The sequence below is a fragment of the Pan paniscus genome, chromosome 17, assembly GCF_029289425.2.
Source record: "Pan paniscus chromosome 17, NHGRI_mPanPan1-v2.0_pri, whole genome shotgun sequence".
In the NCBI taxonomy this organism is placed as follows: Eukaryota; Metazoa; Chordata; class Mammalia; order Primates; family Hominidae; genus Pan; species Pan paniscus.
The window spans coordinates 81795577-81816309 of record NC_073266.2 but is presented as its reverse complement, the minus strand read 5'-3'; the positions used below and the strand labels follow the sequence as shown (position 1 = coordinate 81816309).

The 20733-nt window shown below is 36.5% G+C and overlaps 1 long non-coding RNA gene across 1 annotated transcript in view; it reads right to left on the bottom strand.

Annotated features, from left to right (window-relative positions):
• LOC134729259 (uncharacterized) overlaps positions 1-20733 on the bottom strand; it is a 318822-nt gene that overhangs the window by 111600 nt on the left and 186489 nt on the right. The window contains exon 5 of the long non-coding RNA XR_010110166.1: positions 18124-18312. This is a non-coding gene — a long non-coding RNA (uncharacterized LOC134729259). The remainder of the gene's footprint in view (positions 1-18123; positions 18313-20733) is intronic.

Here is a 20733-nt window from a genome sequence, read left to right as displayed (position 1 = left end):
TAGCTTATAAACAAAGAAATGTATTTCTTTTATTTCTGGAGAGCGGGAAATTCAAGATCAAACTGCTGGCAGATTTGGTGGCTGGCGAGGACATGTTTCCTGGTTCATAGATAAAGCCTTCTTACTGTATCCTCCTCACACAGTGAGAGTGACAAACATGCTCCCTCAGGCTTATTTTAAAACAGCCTCAGGCTTCTTTTGTTAGCCCTCATGATCTTCTCACCTCCCAAAGGCGCCATTTCTTAATACTATCAAACTGGGGATTAGGTTTCAACAGGCAAATTTTGGGTGGACTTAAAAATTCACACCATAGCATTTATAAACATGTATATACATATGTACATACATGTATGCCATGAACATATGTATATAAATATGCATATATTACATGCATTTTATCATGCATTATGTATATATACAACAGAACCAAGTCTAATCACACAAACAATTGCTGTCTGGAATGTGACTGCGCTTCCAATGCTCTGCCATATTATTAAGTAGAAAGCAGTAAGTAACACAAAAGAAAAGATCTTGGAGCCAGCAGAGGTTTGCGTTCCGCCCAGACCCCTCCTGATTCTCCACTTTGCATGGTGGTTGTTCTTTTTACTGTTCTTTTTACCACTCATGAACACTCCTATCTAAAGCAAGTACAGATTGTGTCCAAGACTTGCATTAACCTCAACATCTCCCAATTTTTTGTGTCCTTTCCTATCTTGATAACAATTCAAAATCTCATTTGTCTCTGAAAAATCTGTTGGGAAAATCATGCCTGTATCTCAGAGTCTCATTTCTAAAACTGGACCATCAGCATTAAACCTTCCATTGCAGTGGAGGAGAGGGAGAGGAGATTTGATTTCTGGGGAAAGCCTCATGTAGACTAGCAGAAAAGAGACACTATTGAGGCTTTACACTTTCCCACATCAGAGACATCCTTCATATTCCCTAAACAACTGTGTGTATTATTAAGCATTGATCCTATGCAATGATCACTGCACTTTATCTATCTTCATTCATAGGATTTGAAGTCATTTATGCAAGCCTTAATATCTTTAATGAATAAGTAATGAATTCACATTTATCTAGGGTTGAAATTGAGTTTCTGCAATCTTTTACCATTTGACAATCATTTATTCTCTGGTGGCTCACTTTTAAAATTTTCTTGGCCCACTCAGCCTCCAGATAGAAAAAAGAAGTCTGAAAAAAGGATGACTTTTCTGCTCTCCTGACAGTGTAAGTGTATGAGAACATTAGAGGAGCAAGCAAAATGACATCATTCCCATTTTCTTATCTAGAACGTCTCAAATGTGGCTGATCATTTGAATCATTCTATTGCTATTGCTATTAGGGCTGACCCCCAGAATCCCCAAAACAGATACCACCAAAGCTAATGAATTATAACCTCTAGGGGATGAGCCCGGACTTCCTGCATTTTGTTTTGTTTTGATTTTTAACAAGTATTTCCGGTGATTATTTAATCAGGCAAAACTTGGAAACTGATCTAGTCCAAAGGAGGGAAGACTATTTAAACTTCTCACATGTCATAGACCATTTTGAATGTATTGTATACATGTTTTTAACTAATCCAGAGCTAACAAATTCAGTTCTAATTGCATTTCTAACTTTTTAGGGAGTTAGCTATATCTAGGACTATTGATGAAATTCAAGTACCTGAACCCCATGAGCAAACACATGGGGAAAAAGTGAGCTCTTCTCTTGATGCCCAAGTTTAGACAGTGCCAGAAAGCAGTGATGGACTCCATATATCATGTTCTGTAAAGAGCTCCTTCAGAGAACAAGAGATCACCCTACACCAAAATTGGACGGAAGACTCATAAGGAATGTGGCATTTGTTGTGCTCCTAGACTCATTGCTTAATCTATAGTACTTTGGGGAAATTAAAGAATTTTCGTGAAAGGCAAATATTTAAAAATAGCCTGCCTTTGAAAAAGCTGGAGCTGCCTTTGTGAGACACTGAACTGTGCTGATTTAATGTAGCCAGAAGCGCTTTATGAGGAGAGAAGCAATCCTGGATGGACACAAGGATCGCCATACGTTTTTTACTAGGAATTTCTTGGAGCTGTCACCATTATCAGCACAGGATATTCCAAGAAACTACTACCAATAGACGTGAGATAAAATGCTGAGAGGAGCCCCCTGGGATGCTGGGCAACCGCCAACTGCCAAGGGGTGGTATCTAGAAGCTTCCAATGTGTTGCAACTCTGAGCCATTGGTGGTAACCTCTGTAGAATGGAGCAGCCATTGGAAGGTGTACAAAAAAATCAGACCATAAGCGTATTCACTTTGTCATATTATCTAGTCTCACCCATATCATCCCAAGTAATTCTTTTTTTGTTTTGTTTTTTGAGACGAAGTCTCTCTCTGTCATCCAGGCTGGAGTGCAGTGGCACAGCCTCAGCTCACTGCAGCCTCTGTCTCCCAGGTTAAAGAGAATCTTCTGCCTCAGCCTCCCGAGCAGCTGGGACTACAGGCACGCACCACCACACCAAGCTAATTTTTGTATTTTTAGTAGAGACAGGGTTTCACCATCTTGGCCAGGCTGGTCTGGAACTCCTGACCTCAGGTAATCCGCCTGCCTCATTCTCCCAAAGTGCATTATAGATGTGAGCCACCATGCCCAGCCCCAAGTAGTTCTTGATATCCTGGAGAAAATTAGATTCAAGATAAACCTTACATACTACATACATTCAACCATACATCCATTTTCATTCATTGAATATGTATAGATCCCTTAGTAGATATTGCTAGATCATTTTCTGGGTGCTGGAAAGAGTGGCATGAAGTAAGTGGATGGCTGCCTTTATTTATTTATTTTTTTAACCAAAGTTGGGCTTCTTCCAGACAAGTGTAGCAGGGTGGAGGGTGATTGTAAGTATGGACTATGTACCCTGAGTGGACAAGGGAAAAAGGTATGAACCGTGGGTGTAAAACATGACTAGAAAAAAAAAAAAACAAAAACAGTTTTAGGAGCAATAACTCGAAGGCCTTGTGGAACTAGATAGACATGAATGGGGGAAGGTGGTGGTCAGTGAGTGAGATCCTTGAAATCAAGGTCTGGAAGTTATGAATTATTGTGATGACCACGGATATGACCACAGTTGAGGGAGGTGGAATGTAGAATGAAGAATTTACAGAAACTAAGGAAGTCAAGGAATAAAAACACCAAGTCCTGGATATATTGTTCATGTGGGTACTACATAGGCTTTAATTAAGCAACTTGAGTAGGTCTGAAGTTACTGGAACTCTTGTTTACAGTCCTGAACTGGGTCTCAAATACCTGAATTCCTAATAATGGATATGGAAACAAGCACACATCTAGAAACCATAAGCAACAATCTAGAAAGTGTTATAAGGTTAGTAAATATACCTGTTAGAAATGTACAAATCCCTGCCTATTTCAATGTCTTTCACCTATCTAAAGAAGCACCTGCAATTCTGACCATTGAGTTTCTTCTTCAGATAAAGACATTGTCTCCCACAGCCTTGCTTTTTAGATTGGTGCAAAAGTAACTGTGGTTTTCCCATTACCTTTAGTAGCAAAACCCCAATTACTTTTGCACCAACCTATGCAAAGTAAATATATCTAGCATAAGAAGCAAATGGTAGGATAACAACATTTACAGAACAGCAACCCATGGCAGTTTAAGTGATTAACTGGTTGTCACCACCTAGTCTGGAGGAAAACTCTAGAAAATGAGGCAACTGGAAAACAATGAGGAGAAGGCAAGGAAGGCTATCTAGGAATGACAGCTTAGCCAGGGAGTCCTCATTTCCCTAATACAGAATAGCAGAAAGCTCTGGGAAACAGCAAAGTGTAATTGGGAGTACATGGCTCAGGTGTAAAATGGAGATAATATTTCTTTTGGGGTATGAAGTTTAAATAAAATAGCACACGTTAAATATCTGGTGCTCATTAGATGGTCTATATATATCAGCCTTCTTCCTCACCTGCTCTTCTTAAATAGAATATATATTTGTATTTCAAGATGATTTTACCTACAGCAATACACACACAAATATTACTCTAAAACCTACAGACAAAAGAAATCATATCTTCCTATTTCTGTGCACCTTTTCTTGAATCATTTATTTGACTGGGTATTTAGAGTTAAATTAATCAGTCTTTTGGCTTCCTTATGAAAGCTATCCTGTCTTCAAATAAGATGTTTTTCAACAGCATATTGAATGAAAGAAGCCTTACCTGAATGAGAAAATAGTGCAGGATTCCGTTTATACAAAATTCTAAAACAGGCTAAACTTATTTTTGATGAAAAAATATCAGAACAGAGGCTACTTTTGGAATAGGAGTGGAGGATGTGTGGAAAAGAGCACAAGAGAACTATCCAGATGATGGTAATGTGACAGCAACGTTCTATAGCTTGACAGGGGTTAGCGTTGCAAAACTCAGTCAATACACATTTCAGATTTGTCCATTTCATATATAAATCAAAAGAAAAACTATAAACAAATATTGACCTGTAATTAGTCATATACATACTAAAGTATTTGGGAGAAAACTGATGTAGGTAAATTACTTTTTTGTGCTTTCAAAAAACAAGATAAACTGATGAATGTGTAGAAGGATGTATAAGTATGTAATAAAACACTTAAAATAAAAATCCATTGTTAAAATCTAGGTGGTGGCTATACAGGTTTCTACTGGAAAATTCTTTCAATTTTCAATGTTTAACTGAAACATTTTCATAATAAAATACTAGAAAAAATGAGATATTTTCTCCCTCATCTTTTCCCGGTTCATATTCCAATTCTTGATGAAAATGTTGACATTCTTTATAGTTCTTACCAATGAACATTTAAAAAATGGCTACATCCAAGGGTGAAACAAATGCGTTTTCATCAATAGAGAAACATATGTTCAGCCCTTAGGTAGTGCCTGTGGAAAACATTTAATATTGCGGGGCTTCTTGTCATTTCTCAATAGTTGTCAGATTGTCAACTCCACATCCCAGGTTCTCAGCAAACTGTAATTTCCAGAGCTCTCTGGCAGAGGGCATATAGATCTATCCAGCTGACCTCACATAAATATTGTAGAAATCTGTCTTCCATGAAAAGGGAGAAAAAACTAAAAGGATCTGAAATTGCTAATATTTTAGTTGCTCAGGTGTTCAGGTTTCATGGCTCCCTCAAATGCAATACATTTTTACAAATATAGAAACTCTTTCTCCCTGACCTAGCTTATGGACTAAGGAGCCTTGGGTTTCAAATATTCAAAATATTTCAGGTGATAATCTCAGTTCCCAAAAGATATTTTTAATAGAGCCACTCTAACTTTTAAAGATCAAAGAGGAAGGAAATGACATGTGACACCATTATGGAATGTATCATTCCTTCCTCCTTGAAACAATATTCACACTACCTTTCTTATTTCTCATCCTTATTCCTCCTTGTCTCTTATTTCTGGGGTGCTCCTAGTCTCAGTTTAGGGGCCTCTTCCTTTTCCTATTTGCATTCACACGTAAGCTGATCATAGTTACCTAGTTTCGTAACATTTTAAATATCATCTATGTGCTCATGATCAATATATATCATTTAATCCCAAACTTCTTCTCTGATTTCCAGTCATGTATGCTCAACTGTCTACTCAGTATGTCCAATTGCATGTCTATTAGGCACTGCCAACTTAATATGTTGAAAACTAAGCTCTTGAGCTTCCCCCAAGATCTGATTCTCCTAAAGTTTCCTCCTTATTTACATAACAGCAATTCCAACCTTGCATGTGCTCTGACAACAGCTTTTGGAGTCATCTTTAGCTCCTTTCACTCTTGCACAGACCACATCTAATCTGTCAACCCATCCTCACAACTTTGCCCTCTAAATATACATAGTGTCCAACCCTTTCTCACACCCTCCATTGCTCCTTGGTCTGGGCCACCATGATCATGATTTTCCAGGTGAACCACTACAGGCTCCTAGACTAATCTCCCTGCTTCTGCCCTTACCCCCCTTCCATCTATTTATTCACAATCTAACAACCAGAATGCCCTTGTTAAATATGAATGGAAATAGCTCACTCCTCTGCCCAAAATAATCTAGTAGGTTCCCTTTTCATGCAAAATAAAATCCAAAATCATCAAAAGCATCTACAAGTTTCCACACAATTTGGTCCCCCATCTCCACCTAATCTCCTATGACCCTTCCCCTCTCACTCAGCTCCAGCTATACAGGACTTGCTACTGAGATTCCTCATCTGTGCCTTCACTGCACACAAGCTATTTCTTCCTGGAACACCCCTCACAAAGCTTGTTCTCTCACGTTCATCAGACCTCTGCTCAAATGTCAGTGTAGCAGTTAGGTCTTCCCTGACTATACTGCTTAAAACTACGTGCAGCTACCCCTTCCCACAAAACTCCCTACCTTCTCTCTTTGCTTTATTTTTCTCTGTAACACTCATCACCATCTAACATATTAGGTATGCATGTACATAAGTATGTATGTATGTTTTGCCTTCATAGCCGTATTAAAGTACATGGTCAATGAGGTCAGGAATTTTTGTCTGTTTTATTAATTTCTGATCCCTAGACCTTAGAAAAGTACACAACATATATTTTTAAATACATGAATGAATTGAGAGCTTAACTTTACAAATATATCATTTAAATTAATCAAGAATAATTAAGAAATGAAGAATAACATAGAAGGCCACAATATCTCTATTTCAGCCTGCTCAGATCTATTACAACAACCTCATTGGGTCCCACCCTACCCTGAATGAGTCAGGAAAAAGGATACTCACATTAATTCTTTAATGTATATCTTTCTTTATCTTCTTTTTATATCATTGACAGCAGCTTATCTTATTTATCTACCCAAGGAAAGATCTAGCTTCTATTTCCCTTGATTCTAATCTCAAGTGGTCATATGCATCTCTGAATTATCCAGGTAATGTATTTGATTTTGTCACTGTCTTAAACTGACTTAACCCATTTTGATGGTCAGAACCTTCGGTAAATATTATTAGCCTTCAGTGGCTGTACTTCACAGCAATATGCCTCACTCTCATATCATTGCTGTAAGATGGTGTTTGACAATGAAAGCAAGTCTTGTGCAAAATAATCACACTAAATTAGTAACAGCACTAATCTAAAGCCCTTTATTAGCAAATAGCCACAGTGCTGCAGGCTATTTGCAGTTCAGAAAAGGTCTTCTTCATTGTTCTCTGATGTAACTAACACCTTCTATGAAGGCTGGTTCAAAACGCGCACCACCAAGTTCTTTAGGCAAGCTGAGCAAGCCGTTTAGTTAAGTGGGAAAGGAAATAGGGTCCTTCCAGAAGCGGAAACGTACAGCACCACACACCACACCAAATGTACATCTTGCCACCTGTCTTTAATGTTTAAAGAAAGTTGGCATGATCTTTTAGGAGTTAAACAACAAATCAACTGCTCTCAGATGAATACTGTGCAAGACAAGTTCTTGACCTCAAGGACTGAACTAACAGAATAGAGTAAGGACTGTTGAACTTGGTGGGTTTTGCACAGTATTCATTCGAGGGCGGTAGATCTGTTTCTTAACTCCTAAAAGATCATGCCACCTGTCTTTAAACATTACTAATTCTATAAATCAACAACAAAATAGACTACATTTTTAATACAGATTGTGGTTAATTTTTCCATATATTTACACATCATATTATTTACCTAGAATATTTTAAATGAGTTAGCACAACACAACACTCAGAACAGATGTATTTCAGAATTTAATCAAGCTTGATAAAATGTCACAATTTAAATTATTTCTTCTAAATTTTTAACTCTCACAACTTGATTTATACCAAAGGCACCCAAAAGTGTACTTGTCACCATAAAGTGAATTTTGATAAAGGATGAAGATTAAGGTAAAAGCATGGACATAGAGACATTTTAGAATCAAAGAAAATCTAAAGACAATCCTCTTCAGACCATTTTAATTATAGCTGAGGAAATAGACCAAAGATGTTAAGAAATTTGTCTTAACTCACAAAATGACTCAAAGAAGAATAAGATCCACAATCCAGTGCAGTGATTCTAAGTCTCCAATTAACTTTCTCTAAAATCTTATTAGAACTTGATGTGTTTTCAGAGGTACTGGGAAAACCCCTCAGTCAGTCACTCCAAAAATAAATCTATTCATTCTGCTTCTCATTAATTTATTTTTGAACAGTCACACATCCATTCCACCTTTGAAGACTTGCAAAATGCCTGCCTCTGTGTTATACAGTTGATCAAGCATATTAAAATAAAGAAGGATCCCACTCATTACTAAAGAAGAGACAATAAGTACTCCCTGAAAAGTGAACGTTCCATATCACTTACTCAGTGCTAAGATTTTCTTTCCTTTATTTTCCACACTTATGGACACTTAGGGGCCAAGAAATGGAGGAAAACCAACCATTCCATTAGTATGCAAACGCCAGCCTAACCACAGTGTAAATTTACCTTCAGATACTTGGATGTGCAGGGACTGCAAATAAGCTGCAGACTAAATTTGGCCTCAGAAATTTCTTTGCCAGACCAGCACAGTATCAAAAAATGTAAAAAGTGAAAGCACCCATTTTCTATTGACTTGTACTGGTTATTTCAGTTATTTGTCTTATCAACAGGCCGTTGCAGGCATTTGAGTATGTGGCTTCTGTGTGCCACATAGTAATGATAAATATGTACCTAGAATGATGGATTAGAATCTAAACCCCTCCAAGGGCTATTGTTGTTACCTTGAGCAAGTTCTTAACCTCTCGCTGGCCTGGTTTCCTCACTGATAATATGGGGAGGATGACAATAGTACCTAACTCACTGTATTGCTGAGGATACATGAGATAAAGCACTTAGAGTGTTCTTGACTACGCTAATATCTCTTGGGCTTTTACTTTGTGCCCAGCATGGTATGAAGCAATTTATATGCATTGTCTCATTTATGAGGTATATATTATTATCTCCATTATGCACATAAGGAAACTGAGTCTTAAAATTCATATTACAGTAGTTTCCCCCTTATCTGAGGGGAATATGCACCAAGATCCCCAGTGGATGCATGAAACAACAGATACGACTAAACCCTATATATGTCTTTTCCTATACATACATATCTATGTTAAAGTTTATAAATTAGGCACAGCAAGAGGTTATTAACAATAAATAATATAATGGAACAATTATAACAATGTACTACAATAAAAGTTACACGACTGTGTTCTGTTTCTCTCTTACTCTCTATGTCTCTCTCTCTTAAAATATCTTATTGTACTACCCCCATGCTTCTTCTTAGGATGATATGAGGTGATGTATTGCCTATGTGACGAGAGGAAGTGAAGTGAATGACAGGTATTGTGACATAGTATTAGGCTACTATTGACCTTCTGTATTCCTGAATCAGTGTAACCATCCTTTGCTTGCAGTAAATGGCTTGGCGTCACTTGTTTCAGGGGATCCTTTGCTAAAGTTTCCATAAAGGCTCGATGCTTTCTGGTGCGACACATTGCCATCAATTGAGATTTTTGTCTGTTCATGTCTTCTACCCACAAATAGAATCCCTTTTTCATCTTAACTACTTATTGCTTACTTTGGCCACAAGTTTTGCAGTTTGAGGTGTGACAGCAAAACTAGCACAAATTTCTTTTCGTTCTTCACAATATTATTGATAGACGATTTGTTCTTATTATAGATCTTAGCAACTTCAGCATATAACTTTTTCTCTTTATTGAGAACTCACCTTTGTACTTAGAGGAACACTTTACGGCTTCTCCTTGGCATATCCGATTTGCCAGCATCACCACTCTTGCACTTTGGAACCATTATGAAGTAAAATGAGAGTTACTTTAACACAAGCACCGTGATACTCTACAAAATCTGATAACCCAGAAGACTACCAAGTGACTGACAGGAGGCGTGCAACTATGGTGTGCATATACTGGAGGAAGGAATGATTTGCGTCCTGGCTAAGACAGAGCAAGATAGTATGAGATTTCATCACAATACTCAGAATGGAATGTAATTTAAAACTTAGAAAATGTTTCTTTATAGAATTTTCTAGTTAATATTTTAGGACCATGCTGATTGCAGGTAACTGAAACCGTGGAAAGCTAAACCTCAGATAAAAGGATGACTACACTATTTTACCAAAGATTCTATAATTAATAAATAGTGGAATAAGGATTTGAGTGAAAGCAATCTGACATCACAGCCCAATTCTTAGCACTGTGTGCTGAACACTCAGTTAATTTCACTTAGCAACACACTTCCATGCCACTATATCCCTTCTATATTTACAAAACATTTGGATTTGATTTTGTAATATGTCTCTCTGATATGCAATAGCTGCATTCTTATATGAGTCAAATGGCAAATCTATTATTTTTCTCTCACCCTTTGCTCCATTTACAACAGCTGATGACCAATAACCATTCATTTCACTCTCAAAAGTCATCTTTTTTTTTTTTTTTTCTGCACGATTTCTCTCTTCAAGAACTACTTGCGGCTGGGCACGGTGGCTCACAACTGTAATTCCAGCACTTTGGGAGGCCAAAGCATGAGGAACACCTGAGGTCAGGAGTTCCAGACCAGCCTGGCCAACATGGTGAAAACTTGTCTCTACCAAAAATATAAAAATTAGCTGGGCGTGGTGGCATGTGCCTGTAATCCCAGCTACTCGAAAGGCTGAGGCAGGAGAATTGCTTCAACCTGGGAGGCGGAGGCTGCAGTGAACTGAGATAGTGCCACTGCACTCCAGCCTGGGCAACAGAGCAAGACTCTGTCTCAAAAAAAAAAAAAAAAAAAACTACTTGGATAATGGGAAAATATGTGCATTTTGTTGCATTCAGGTGTAAGGAACACATGAAGGCACACTATTTTCATTAATTTTCATTATGGTCTTCAGATTTATAAAGGTTTGGTCCACAGAACATATCAACTAGCTCTTTTGCAAGTCACCTAAATAAAGATACAAGGAACTAATCATACTGGATCATACAGAATTTGAGCCCAATAGCAGAACAAAAATCTTGCTAAGAAAAAATTTTATTAGGCAAAAGTCTGAAATTTTATTCAATAGCAGCAACACTGAGGGTGTGCAGGAAATTTTGAAATAAGATGAATATTACAACCTGAACAAGCTCTAAAATTTATCAATTCGTACTTCATAATGCTTTATGAAGTTTTTTCTAGCTCATAGATTCTATTATCTAATTATTAAAGGAATTTAAAGTTATCTTTGTCATCTTCAAATTTTTAAAAGAATCTTATATTAAATAAATAAAATGTTTACCAAGGCTTATAGCTGTGTAATAATTATCTATTTGAAAGGACAAAAATTTTATATTTTATTCATAAACTTGATCATTTATAAATCTGAGCTTCTCACATTGTAGTTCTTTCTAAGACTGGAGAAGAGTGTTTTCCATCTAATTTATAATTGTGGAACCTGCCTCATAATGTATCTTTTGCTTTCCAATGGCAACTTCAGAGTTTTCTTGGTAGAATCCATCTTGTAAGGCTTATTTCATCATCTTCTCTGCTTGTAGATTATGGACTGGCATGTCATAAACCCAACTTGAAGTAGAAATTCTTACTGTATTGTAAAATAGCTTTTCATGTGATTTTTGTTTTTTCCAGCACCTGGGTTCCTAGGCATTTTCTGGGAACCAAAAAGATGGCATAGAGATCTCTCTTCCACATATAAAATACTTTCGACTTGGTTACTCACAGACATGAAAGATAACCCAAAGACAAAACAAAGGAAGGTGTACAGCAGATGTTCCATGCTTTCGAAGTTAGGAAATGTCTAATCCTTCAGACTAGGAAAATGAGAGCAAAACGATAGAATCACAGAGCAAAACAACAAAGACACCTCGAGGGATTATCTGGGGGGTTGCCTTTCAGGTAACCAAAACAGTTCCCTTGAAACCTTAACCGTCCTGCTTAAGGTTATACGGGCAGTACAGCCAAGGAAAATTTGACCCTGCATCCCAGGCTATTAACACAGAATTCTTTTCACTCTCTACACTGTGCCCAGTTGACAGATTTAACATAGCTTTAGCACATGGGCTTTTCAAAGTGATATAAATTAATCTCTTGTAGTAGTACCTATGTGAGTAACATCATCATATCCTTGACTCAGGCACTTTTTCTGTCTTTAATTGGCAATAAGTTCCAACTGTTTATTGACGCTTATAAGAAAAGTCATCCAATTGCTGCTTCACAAAATAGCATATACTTAAAGTATATTTTGTTAATAAAACATTTGTGAAGTTGCCAACATTTTAAAAATAATTTTAGAGCATTTGGGAGACAAAACACCACGATTCATGTGGAAAGGCTTTCAAAGCCCATGAAGTTCCTTAAATAGCTATGAGACCTCCTACTGTTTATGTTTTATTTGTGATCTTGTAGACAGATTTGTTGCTTCACTTCAGCCTTGTTGTTATTTGTGTTCACAACAATGTACAGGCTATATAAACTTAAATCTACCTCCCCAGCAAAATATGTATTGGAGGTACGTACTTATAAAATTTTTCAATGTATAATTTTCGTCAAGGATTTTTATTATTGTTATTATCATTGTTTGGGGGGACTTTGTAACTAGTAACAGATTACACATAAAATCGCAAAGAAACCAAGAATTTAAAAAATGAGAGAGATTTTTATATTTTCTAAAATGAAGTCTTTTACTGTTAGACAAAGTACCTTGGGCCAGGTTTGTACATTTTTTGCTGTGTTCTTTTATGTGTATTATTTATTTTTTAGATGTAACCTAAGTTGCTTCTTTATTTTTAAAATCTGTAGGCTATAAAAGATTTCCATTTAGGTTTACTTTTTTGTTGAGCATGTAAAATTTATGCCATCTACTTTAATTTTCTATATAGAAGCATATTCATGAAAGAATTTCCTGTATATTATTTGTTGCTTTAAATATTTCTCCTATTTATCTTAGCTTTTGATATATTGTTAATATTTGACTCAAAATATTTGGTATTCTGCTTTGACCTTGCTCTTTATGAGTTCAAATATGTGATTATTCTATTTTTATAAGTATGTTTTACACTATCCAGAATAAAATGCAATTATAATGATAAAAGTATTGAACTTTCACTTCAATTTGATAGTCAAAATCTCTCTTGTGACATCTGAACACATTTGAACAAATAAAGGTTAAAAATACCGGCCTATACCCAACAGTAACCTCCCATACTTTATAGGAAAATGAAGCATTCGAGCCTTGGAGTCAAGAAACCTGTGCTCCAGTCATTGTCGGGGTTTTATATTATTATAACATTTTTTCTGAAAATCTCAAAACCACTTGTGATTTCCATTTTTTAATCTATTAGATGTTGATGATAATACCTCTGCTATCCCCTTACCGAATTTGTATATGTAATTATTAAGTACCTCTTATATTCCTAATATTTACCTGATGCTGCCTTTTTTTTTTTTTTTTTTTTTTTTTGAGATGGAGTCTCGCTTTGTCGCCCAGGCTGGAGTGCAGTGGCTTGATCTCGGCTCACTGCAAGCTCCGCCTGCCTGGTTCACGCCATTCTCCTGCCTCAGCCTCCCAAGTAGCTGGGACTACAGGCGCCCGCCACCATGCCCGGCTAATTTTTTGTATTTTTACTAGAGAAGGGGTTTCACCGTGTTAGCCAGGATTGTCTCTATCTCCTGACCTCATGATCCGCCCACCTTTTAATCTTCATCTGAATGTATATTAATCACAAGCAGGTTTTCTTATCTGTAGATCATAGAGGAAGAAACAAAGGTTCAGAGAAGTTAAATAGTCTTATTTTTAAGTGGCAGAATTGGAGTTTACCTCAACTGCCTAATGACAGGCCCTCATCTAGTGTATAAGTTGGAGGAAGAGAAAACACAAGTGGTTTTCAGTTTTATTTCTTTTTTTAAATTTAATCTATAGGTTATCAAAAAATAAAGTCTCCTGAATATTGATAAGAATTTTCCAAAAGTATTCCTCATACACTGAAATACATTGGCCCATATTTTAACATCAGTATGCATTTCTTATACAGTTTGATGCTCCTGCATTTCAAAGCACAAGATTATGATCTTTTGATTTTAAAAGATGAAATTCTGCCATGCATTCTGTTGATTATTTCCTTTGCCATGCATAAACTTTCTAGTATGATGTAGTCCTGCTTATTTTGGTTGTGTTGTCTGTGCTTTTGTTGTCATATCTATGACATTATTGCCAAGACCAATGTCACAGAGTGTTTCTCTGGCTTTTCTTGTAGAGGTTTTACATTTAAGTCTTCAATCCATTTTGAGTTAGTTTTTGTGTATGGTGTAAGATAAGAATCAAATTTCATTCTTCTGCGTGTGGATATCCAGTTTTCCTAACACCATTTGTTGAAGAGACTATTCTTTCTCCATTGTGTATTCTTGGCATCCTTGTTGAAGATCAGTTCACCATATAAATGTGGGTTTATTTCTGCACTCTTTATCCTGTTCCATTGGTCCATACGTCCATCTCTATGCTAGTATCACAATGTTTTGATTACTATAGATTTCTACTATAGTTTGAAATCAGGAAGTGTAATTCCTTCAGGTTTGTCCTTGCTTCTCAAGCTTGATTTAGCTATTTGCAAAATAACCAAGAGATTGAAAAAGCAACCTACAGAATGGGAGAAAATATTTGAAAACTATGTATCTGATAAGGGGTTAATCTTTGAAATATATAAGAAATTCCCATAATATCAATAATAAAGTTAATAACTCAATTAAAAATGGGCTAAAGACATATATAGACATTTTTCTAAAGACATACTAATGGCCAGGAGACAAATGAAAAACACTGTTAGTCATCATGGAAATGCAAATTGAAAACACAATGAGATATTACTTCACACATGTCAGAATGGCTGTTATCAAAAAAAGAGAAAAAAAGTGTTGACAAGAATGTACAAAAATTAGAATCCTTGGACACCGTTGGTGGGAATACAAAATAGTGCAGCCCCTGTGGAAAATAATATGGATGTTTCTCAAAAAAATTAAAAATAGAGCTACCATATGATCCGGCAATCTTACTTATTTGCATCTATCTAAAAGTATTAAAACCAAGATCTTAATTGATCTTGCAGCAGTATTTATTGCAGCAGTATTTATTGCAGCAGTATTTACCATAGCCAAGATGTATAAAAAACCATACATGGATAAATTGATAAAGAAAATGTTGTATATAAACATAAGGAAATACTATTTAGTCTTACAAAAAGAGTTCTGAAATAATAACAGCATGATGAACCTTGAGGACATGCTAAATGAAATAAGGTTGCCACAGAAGGACAAACTGCATGATTCCTCTTACGGGAATTATCATATATAGTCAAATTCATAGAATCAAAGTGTGGAATGGTAGTTGCCAAGGGCTAGAGGGGGAAATGAGGACTTATTAATTAATGGGCACAAAGTTTTAGTTAAGCAAGATAAATAAGCTCTAGAGATCTGCTGTAGATCATTGTACCTATTGTTAACAATAGTGTATCATGAACTTAACTTCTTGGAGAGTAGATCTTATGTTAAATGTTCTTACCACAATGAAATAAAATTTTAAAAGAAAGAGAAAATACAATGTAATCTCTCTCTACCCCAAAAGAAAATAATTCTACGCAACAATCAAATGGGCAGAGCAAAACACAGGTCTTCCCAAAGAAGAACTTCTCCTCAATATCTATTCATTATTTACTAAACATCTACTTAATACCTACGATTTGCAATGCATTCTGGAGCTACATAAAATATGGTCATAAAATATAAAATTTGGAAATTGAAATGTTCTTTAGGGATCATTTAGCACAACTGTTTCATTCAACAAATGAAAAACTTATTTTATTTTTGAGATGGAGTTTCGCTCTTGTTGCCCAGGCTGGAGTGCAGTGTTGCATCTCGGCTCAAAGCAATCTCTGCCTCCCGGGTTCAAGTGATTCTCCTGTCTCAGCCTCCTGAGTAGCTGGGATTACAGGCACCCGCCACTATGCCCAACTAACTTTTTGGTATTTTTCGTAGAGACGGGGTTTCACCATGTTGGCCAGGCTGGTCTCGAACTTCTGACCTCAAGTGATTCACCCACCTCGGCCTCCCAAAGTGCTGGGATTGCAGGCCACCATACCTGGCCAAAAAACTTATTTGAAAAAACAGGCATTCAAAATTACCTATGCTCTAAGTCTCTTACATCTAGATCAATAGTGCTGCCACAGCAGTTTTCAAAACATTTGTTGCTTAATACTTCTTTATAACATATAATGCCAGCAGGCCATCACACCACACATTCAATTTAGAGATAAAAAATCCTATCCCAGCCAGATGATTTTTCATGCATGAATGTGACAGAGAGGTATTTTCAGACACTCAAGAATAGAATGAACATTTTTATTCTTTTTTTTTTTTTTTTTGAGACAGAGTCTTCCTCTGTCGCCCAGGCTCAAGTGCAGTGGCGCGATCTCGGCTCACTGCAAGCTCCACCTCCCAGGTTCACGCCATTCTCCTGCCTCAGCCTCCCGAGTAGCTGGGACTACAGGTGCCCGCCACCATGCCCGGCTAATTTTTTGTAATTTTAGTAGAGGCTAATTTTTTGTATTTTTAGTAGCGATGGTGTTTCACCGTGTTAGCCAGGATGATCTCGATCTCCTGACCTCATGATCCACCCGCCTTGGCCTCCCAAAGTGCTGGGACTACAGGCGTGAGCCACTGCACCCGGCCTGAACATTTTTCTTGAAACATAACTTGCTTGATGCAAGTACGTTATAATACTAGTAAATCTAAGAATATGCAAATGACCACTCTACTTTTATATTTTTTAAAAGACTAATGGTAATCAAATAATAAAAGCAGAAATAAAAATTTTAAAGTAGAGTGGTTTTATATATAAATCACTTGTGATTTGTATCTTTAAAAGACTAATAGTAATAAAATAATAAAGGCAGAAATAAATAAAAATTTCAATCATGGGTGCTTTCAATTCCCCGTGCTTCACAAGGAGACATGCTGTTTATTGAAACACACTAATTACACATTGCTGAGCTGATCTCATACACTAGCCCTGTGCATCAGGAATTCACCCCATGGGCTATGCATCCGGATGGAAACTACCTTAAATGTTCACCAAGCCTAGTGTCATGTTCTTATCAAACGTCACAAAACACATGACATAATGTCCACAAATCATGAGGTGTCCTCTTATTGCCAAAGATACATAGGAAATAAAATTAATTTTCGGTCAAATAGAAAAGCTTCTTTCACAGACTTATTGCTGCAATATCAAACTTCTGTGAAAAAGATAAACTATTATCTGGGAAAAGTTTTCATGTTATTTGAAAGTTAAATTAAAATCTTTAAAAATGGAAGATAACTATCACAATTTACTTTTGTTTTCCCTTTGAGTTTGTTTTTGTATCTTAAGCATTTAAAGACGGCATCCAACAAATTAGAACTCACTTTGAAAAACACACTTTCATTCCTTTATTTTTAGCATTTTACTTACTGCCCATCAAGTTCTGCTTCCACTATGCTTTATATTTACATATATATGCCTCTATTTGAGCATGGCAATTTCATTCCTTGAAATGCAGAACTCCATGTATTAGATAGCTTCCTTTTTAAAGAAATGAGACATTCTGGAATAATTAAATTACTTCTTAAAACTTAAAAAAATTGTTACTGACAATGCTCAGATCGGACCAAATTCTCTTGCTTACATATTAATATTCTACCTGTTCATGGACTGATCTAAAATTTCCACTCAATTTTAAATCTTCTTTTTTGCAGAAAATTTTATTTGGATCATTATCTTTGTCTTATCTTTATTATCAAGGATTCTGACTGTCTTGGGGAATTGGAAAGTTTAAGTATAATTTTCAGGAAAAAAAATCATATCTCTCACACAAATACAAAATGATCACATGTAAAAAAATTTATTTAACTCATCATTGATGGAGAGCAGTAAGATGTTATGACTGGTTCAAAGTGTGTTTTAGAAGCTTGAGTATTTATGGAGTGATGAGATTCCTGGGTTAGATACAAAATTAGCACATACCCCACAAAGCCATAAATGTTTGGGCTGACTTTCTAGACAATCCTTCACTCCCACGTGACATTTAATTACATGCCACTCACCCTTTTGTTTAGGTTCATCTTTGACATAATTTTTCTGCCAGAGGTAATTTAAAAACTATGCAACTATCATCAAAATTCAAGAACAGATTTTTTTTCATATGGTCAAAAATATGTAGTTTTCTCACTGAAATCAATGCTATGCATATGTAGCTCAGAGTCCCCATCCTTTTCAGCAATTCCTCTCAGAATCTATACAAATATGAAGAGCAAATGGAAAAAAGGTAGTTATTAGATTTCACAGGAATGTTATTGAAATTAACTTTGAAATACATGCAACTGATAAATCACATATTCCCTTTCAAATATTAAGAAGAACAGACAAGCAGTGAAAGGGTTTGTGTCTGTGAAGAGGGAGGAATAATTCCTTCAGGAAGTCCACAGGAAGAGTAGCAGTCAGAACTAAATATGAATACTTCAGACGGGGATTAAGTTTCCTTAAAGGCCATGAGATAGTTGAAGCCTATATATAATCATTTGTACTTCTCTGATAAAACTCAATTCCAAGAAAACTTAGACATAATTGCTCCCACATTTGAAATTTGCGTAATGAATTGCTGATTGAAATTCCATGACTTTCAAAAGTCTGATTTTTTCCCATGTCAGTTTCTTTGAAGATGTATTGATGTTGAGAAAATGATTCAACGCTTTGAATGCAATTCAACATAGTATATGCAATTTTCAGTTCATTGAAGCAGAATTGAGCTCAAATATGTGGATTGGTATTTATATCTATAGGGAGGGGAATGTCTTTCCTTCTCTTTTAGGTTCTGATGTACAAAGCATTTTGATGACTTAGATACATTTCTTTTAATCAACTTTGAAGACAAATCAGAAATATTTGCTAAAATTATTGGAAACTTTTTTTTAACCTACTTCTGAAAAAGAACTTGACTCTTGAATGGACATTCCCATAGTAGTAAAGAATAGCAGTATTACTTGGCGAAAATGTGGAAACTAGATTTTCATACAACCACTCCTAATCATTTTAAATATATATAAAAATATGTATCTGGAAATATAAGAAAGAGTTGTATTACTAGGAACAGCAGTCTAGAAGAAAACTCTATTTTTTTTTGTAATCTTACAAAAACATTCTAATGAGTAGTTGGACAGGGGAGACATGAATAATATACCATAAAACCTCATTGAAAATCCCAGCCCCATGGCTGCCCTTGCCACATGGAGGGTGGTTATTCCCCAGAACTCTAATTATCTCACAGCCACATCCCACCTCTGAAACTCTCCAAAGCCCTCATCTACACCAGCTGCTTTCCCGTTTGTTACTTCTCCAAGCTTCCTGGATCTTGATTTCACTCTCTTACCAGTTCTCACCACCTTGGTTACTGCCCTCTGTTACATAATGAGGGTAGAACCAGGAGAAAGGGGGAATTTCAAGTGGGGAATGTCAGGATACTCCTCAGAGAGAGGAGAAGGGGTAAGGTTGTTTTATTATTTTTATTGTCGTATATTATAATATATTTTTCTCCCTGTTACCCATGGAACCATTTCAGGTTGGGTGGTTTTGTGGATTTTTTTGTTTTTTTTCTTCATGGTCATCAAGATGGAGGAAACAGAACATTGTAACCAATTTATTTTCTGATTCATGTTTTAGTGATCATGAATTATCTTTCATTCCTGCCATGCTGCAGATTATTCCATGGCCATCTTCTTTACTCACAGTTTCTTGTGCCTAGAAAATCTTTTCACTTTTTCTTTTCACCTTGCTAACTCAAACTCCTTAAAGTCTCTACAAAGTCGCTTCCCAAAGGCTGCTCTGTTCCCAACCCGTGCTGAGCGCCCATCTGGATGTTCCCATTGCACCCCACATGCTCTCTGATTATAACAGTGGCTGCATTATATTACCATGACCCGTCGAGGCATATTAGAGGGAAGCTTCTGAGTTTGTTTTTGTGTGTTGTATTCCCAGTGCTCCCTGCAGAGTGGGCTGGGGTGCATAGTAGGGGCTCAATGCTATTACGTTGATCAGAATTGAACTGAACTGAAATGAAAAGGAATAAAAGAATAGAAGGTAGAAAATGGTCTGGTCATCCAGGACTGAAGACAGAACAGGAACAGTCTCCCACATGAGCACTGAGACTCGGGTGGGGAACACTATAGACTGTTTCTGTGGCTTGCTTTGGCCAATAAAAAAAGGCAGAGTGACAATATGTTATTGGGGCATTGATCGCAGTGGCCTTGTTTGGTTTCTTCTGTTCTATTTTGCTTCTGTTACTGCCATGAGTAGACCATGCCTTGGTGTATAGAGAGAAAAAGCAAACAGTTTCCCCTCCTATATGTTCAACATTCACTGCAGAATACTTCTGTGGCCATATGTGTGGGGATTTTTCTCCACATCAAATAATTTTGAGATACCAACTGGGTGTCCCAGTTTGATTCAATTCCAACACTAATCTGAGTTGTGCAGACACCCACAGGTTAAAGGCTCAATCTCATATGACTGCCCCTCTGCCACAATTTCAACTACAAATCACAAGAAGTAGGTTCCCTGCTTACCCACAACTCTGCCTCACTTGTATAACAAATCAGAGGTTTCGTGACCCCATTCTTGGGTTCAGTTAATTTGTTAGAGCAGCTCACAGAACTCACTTG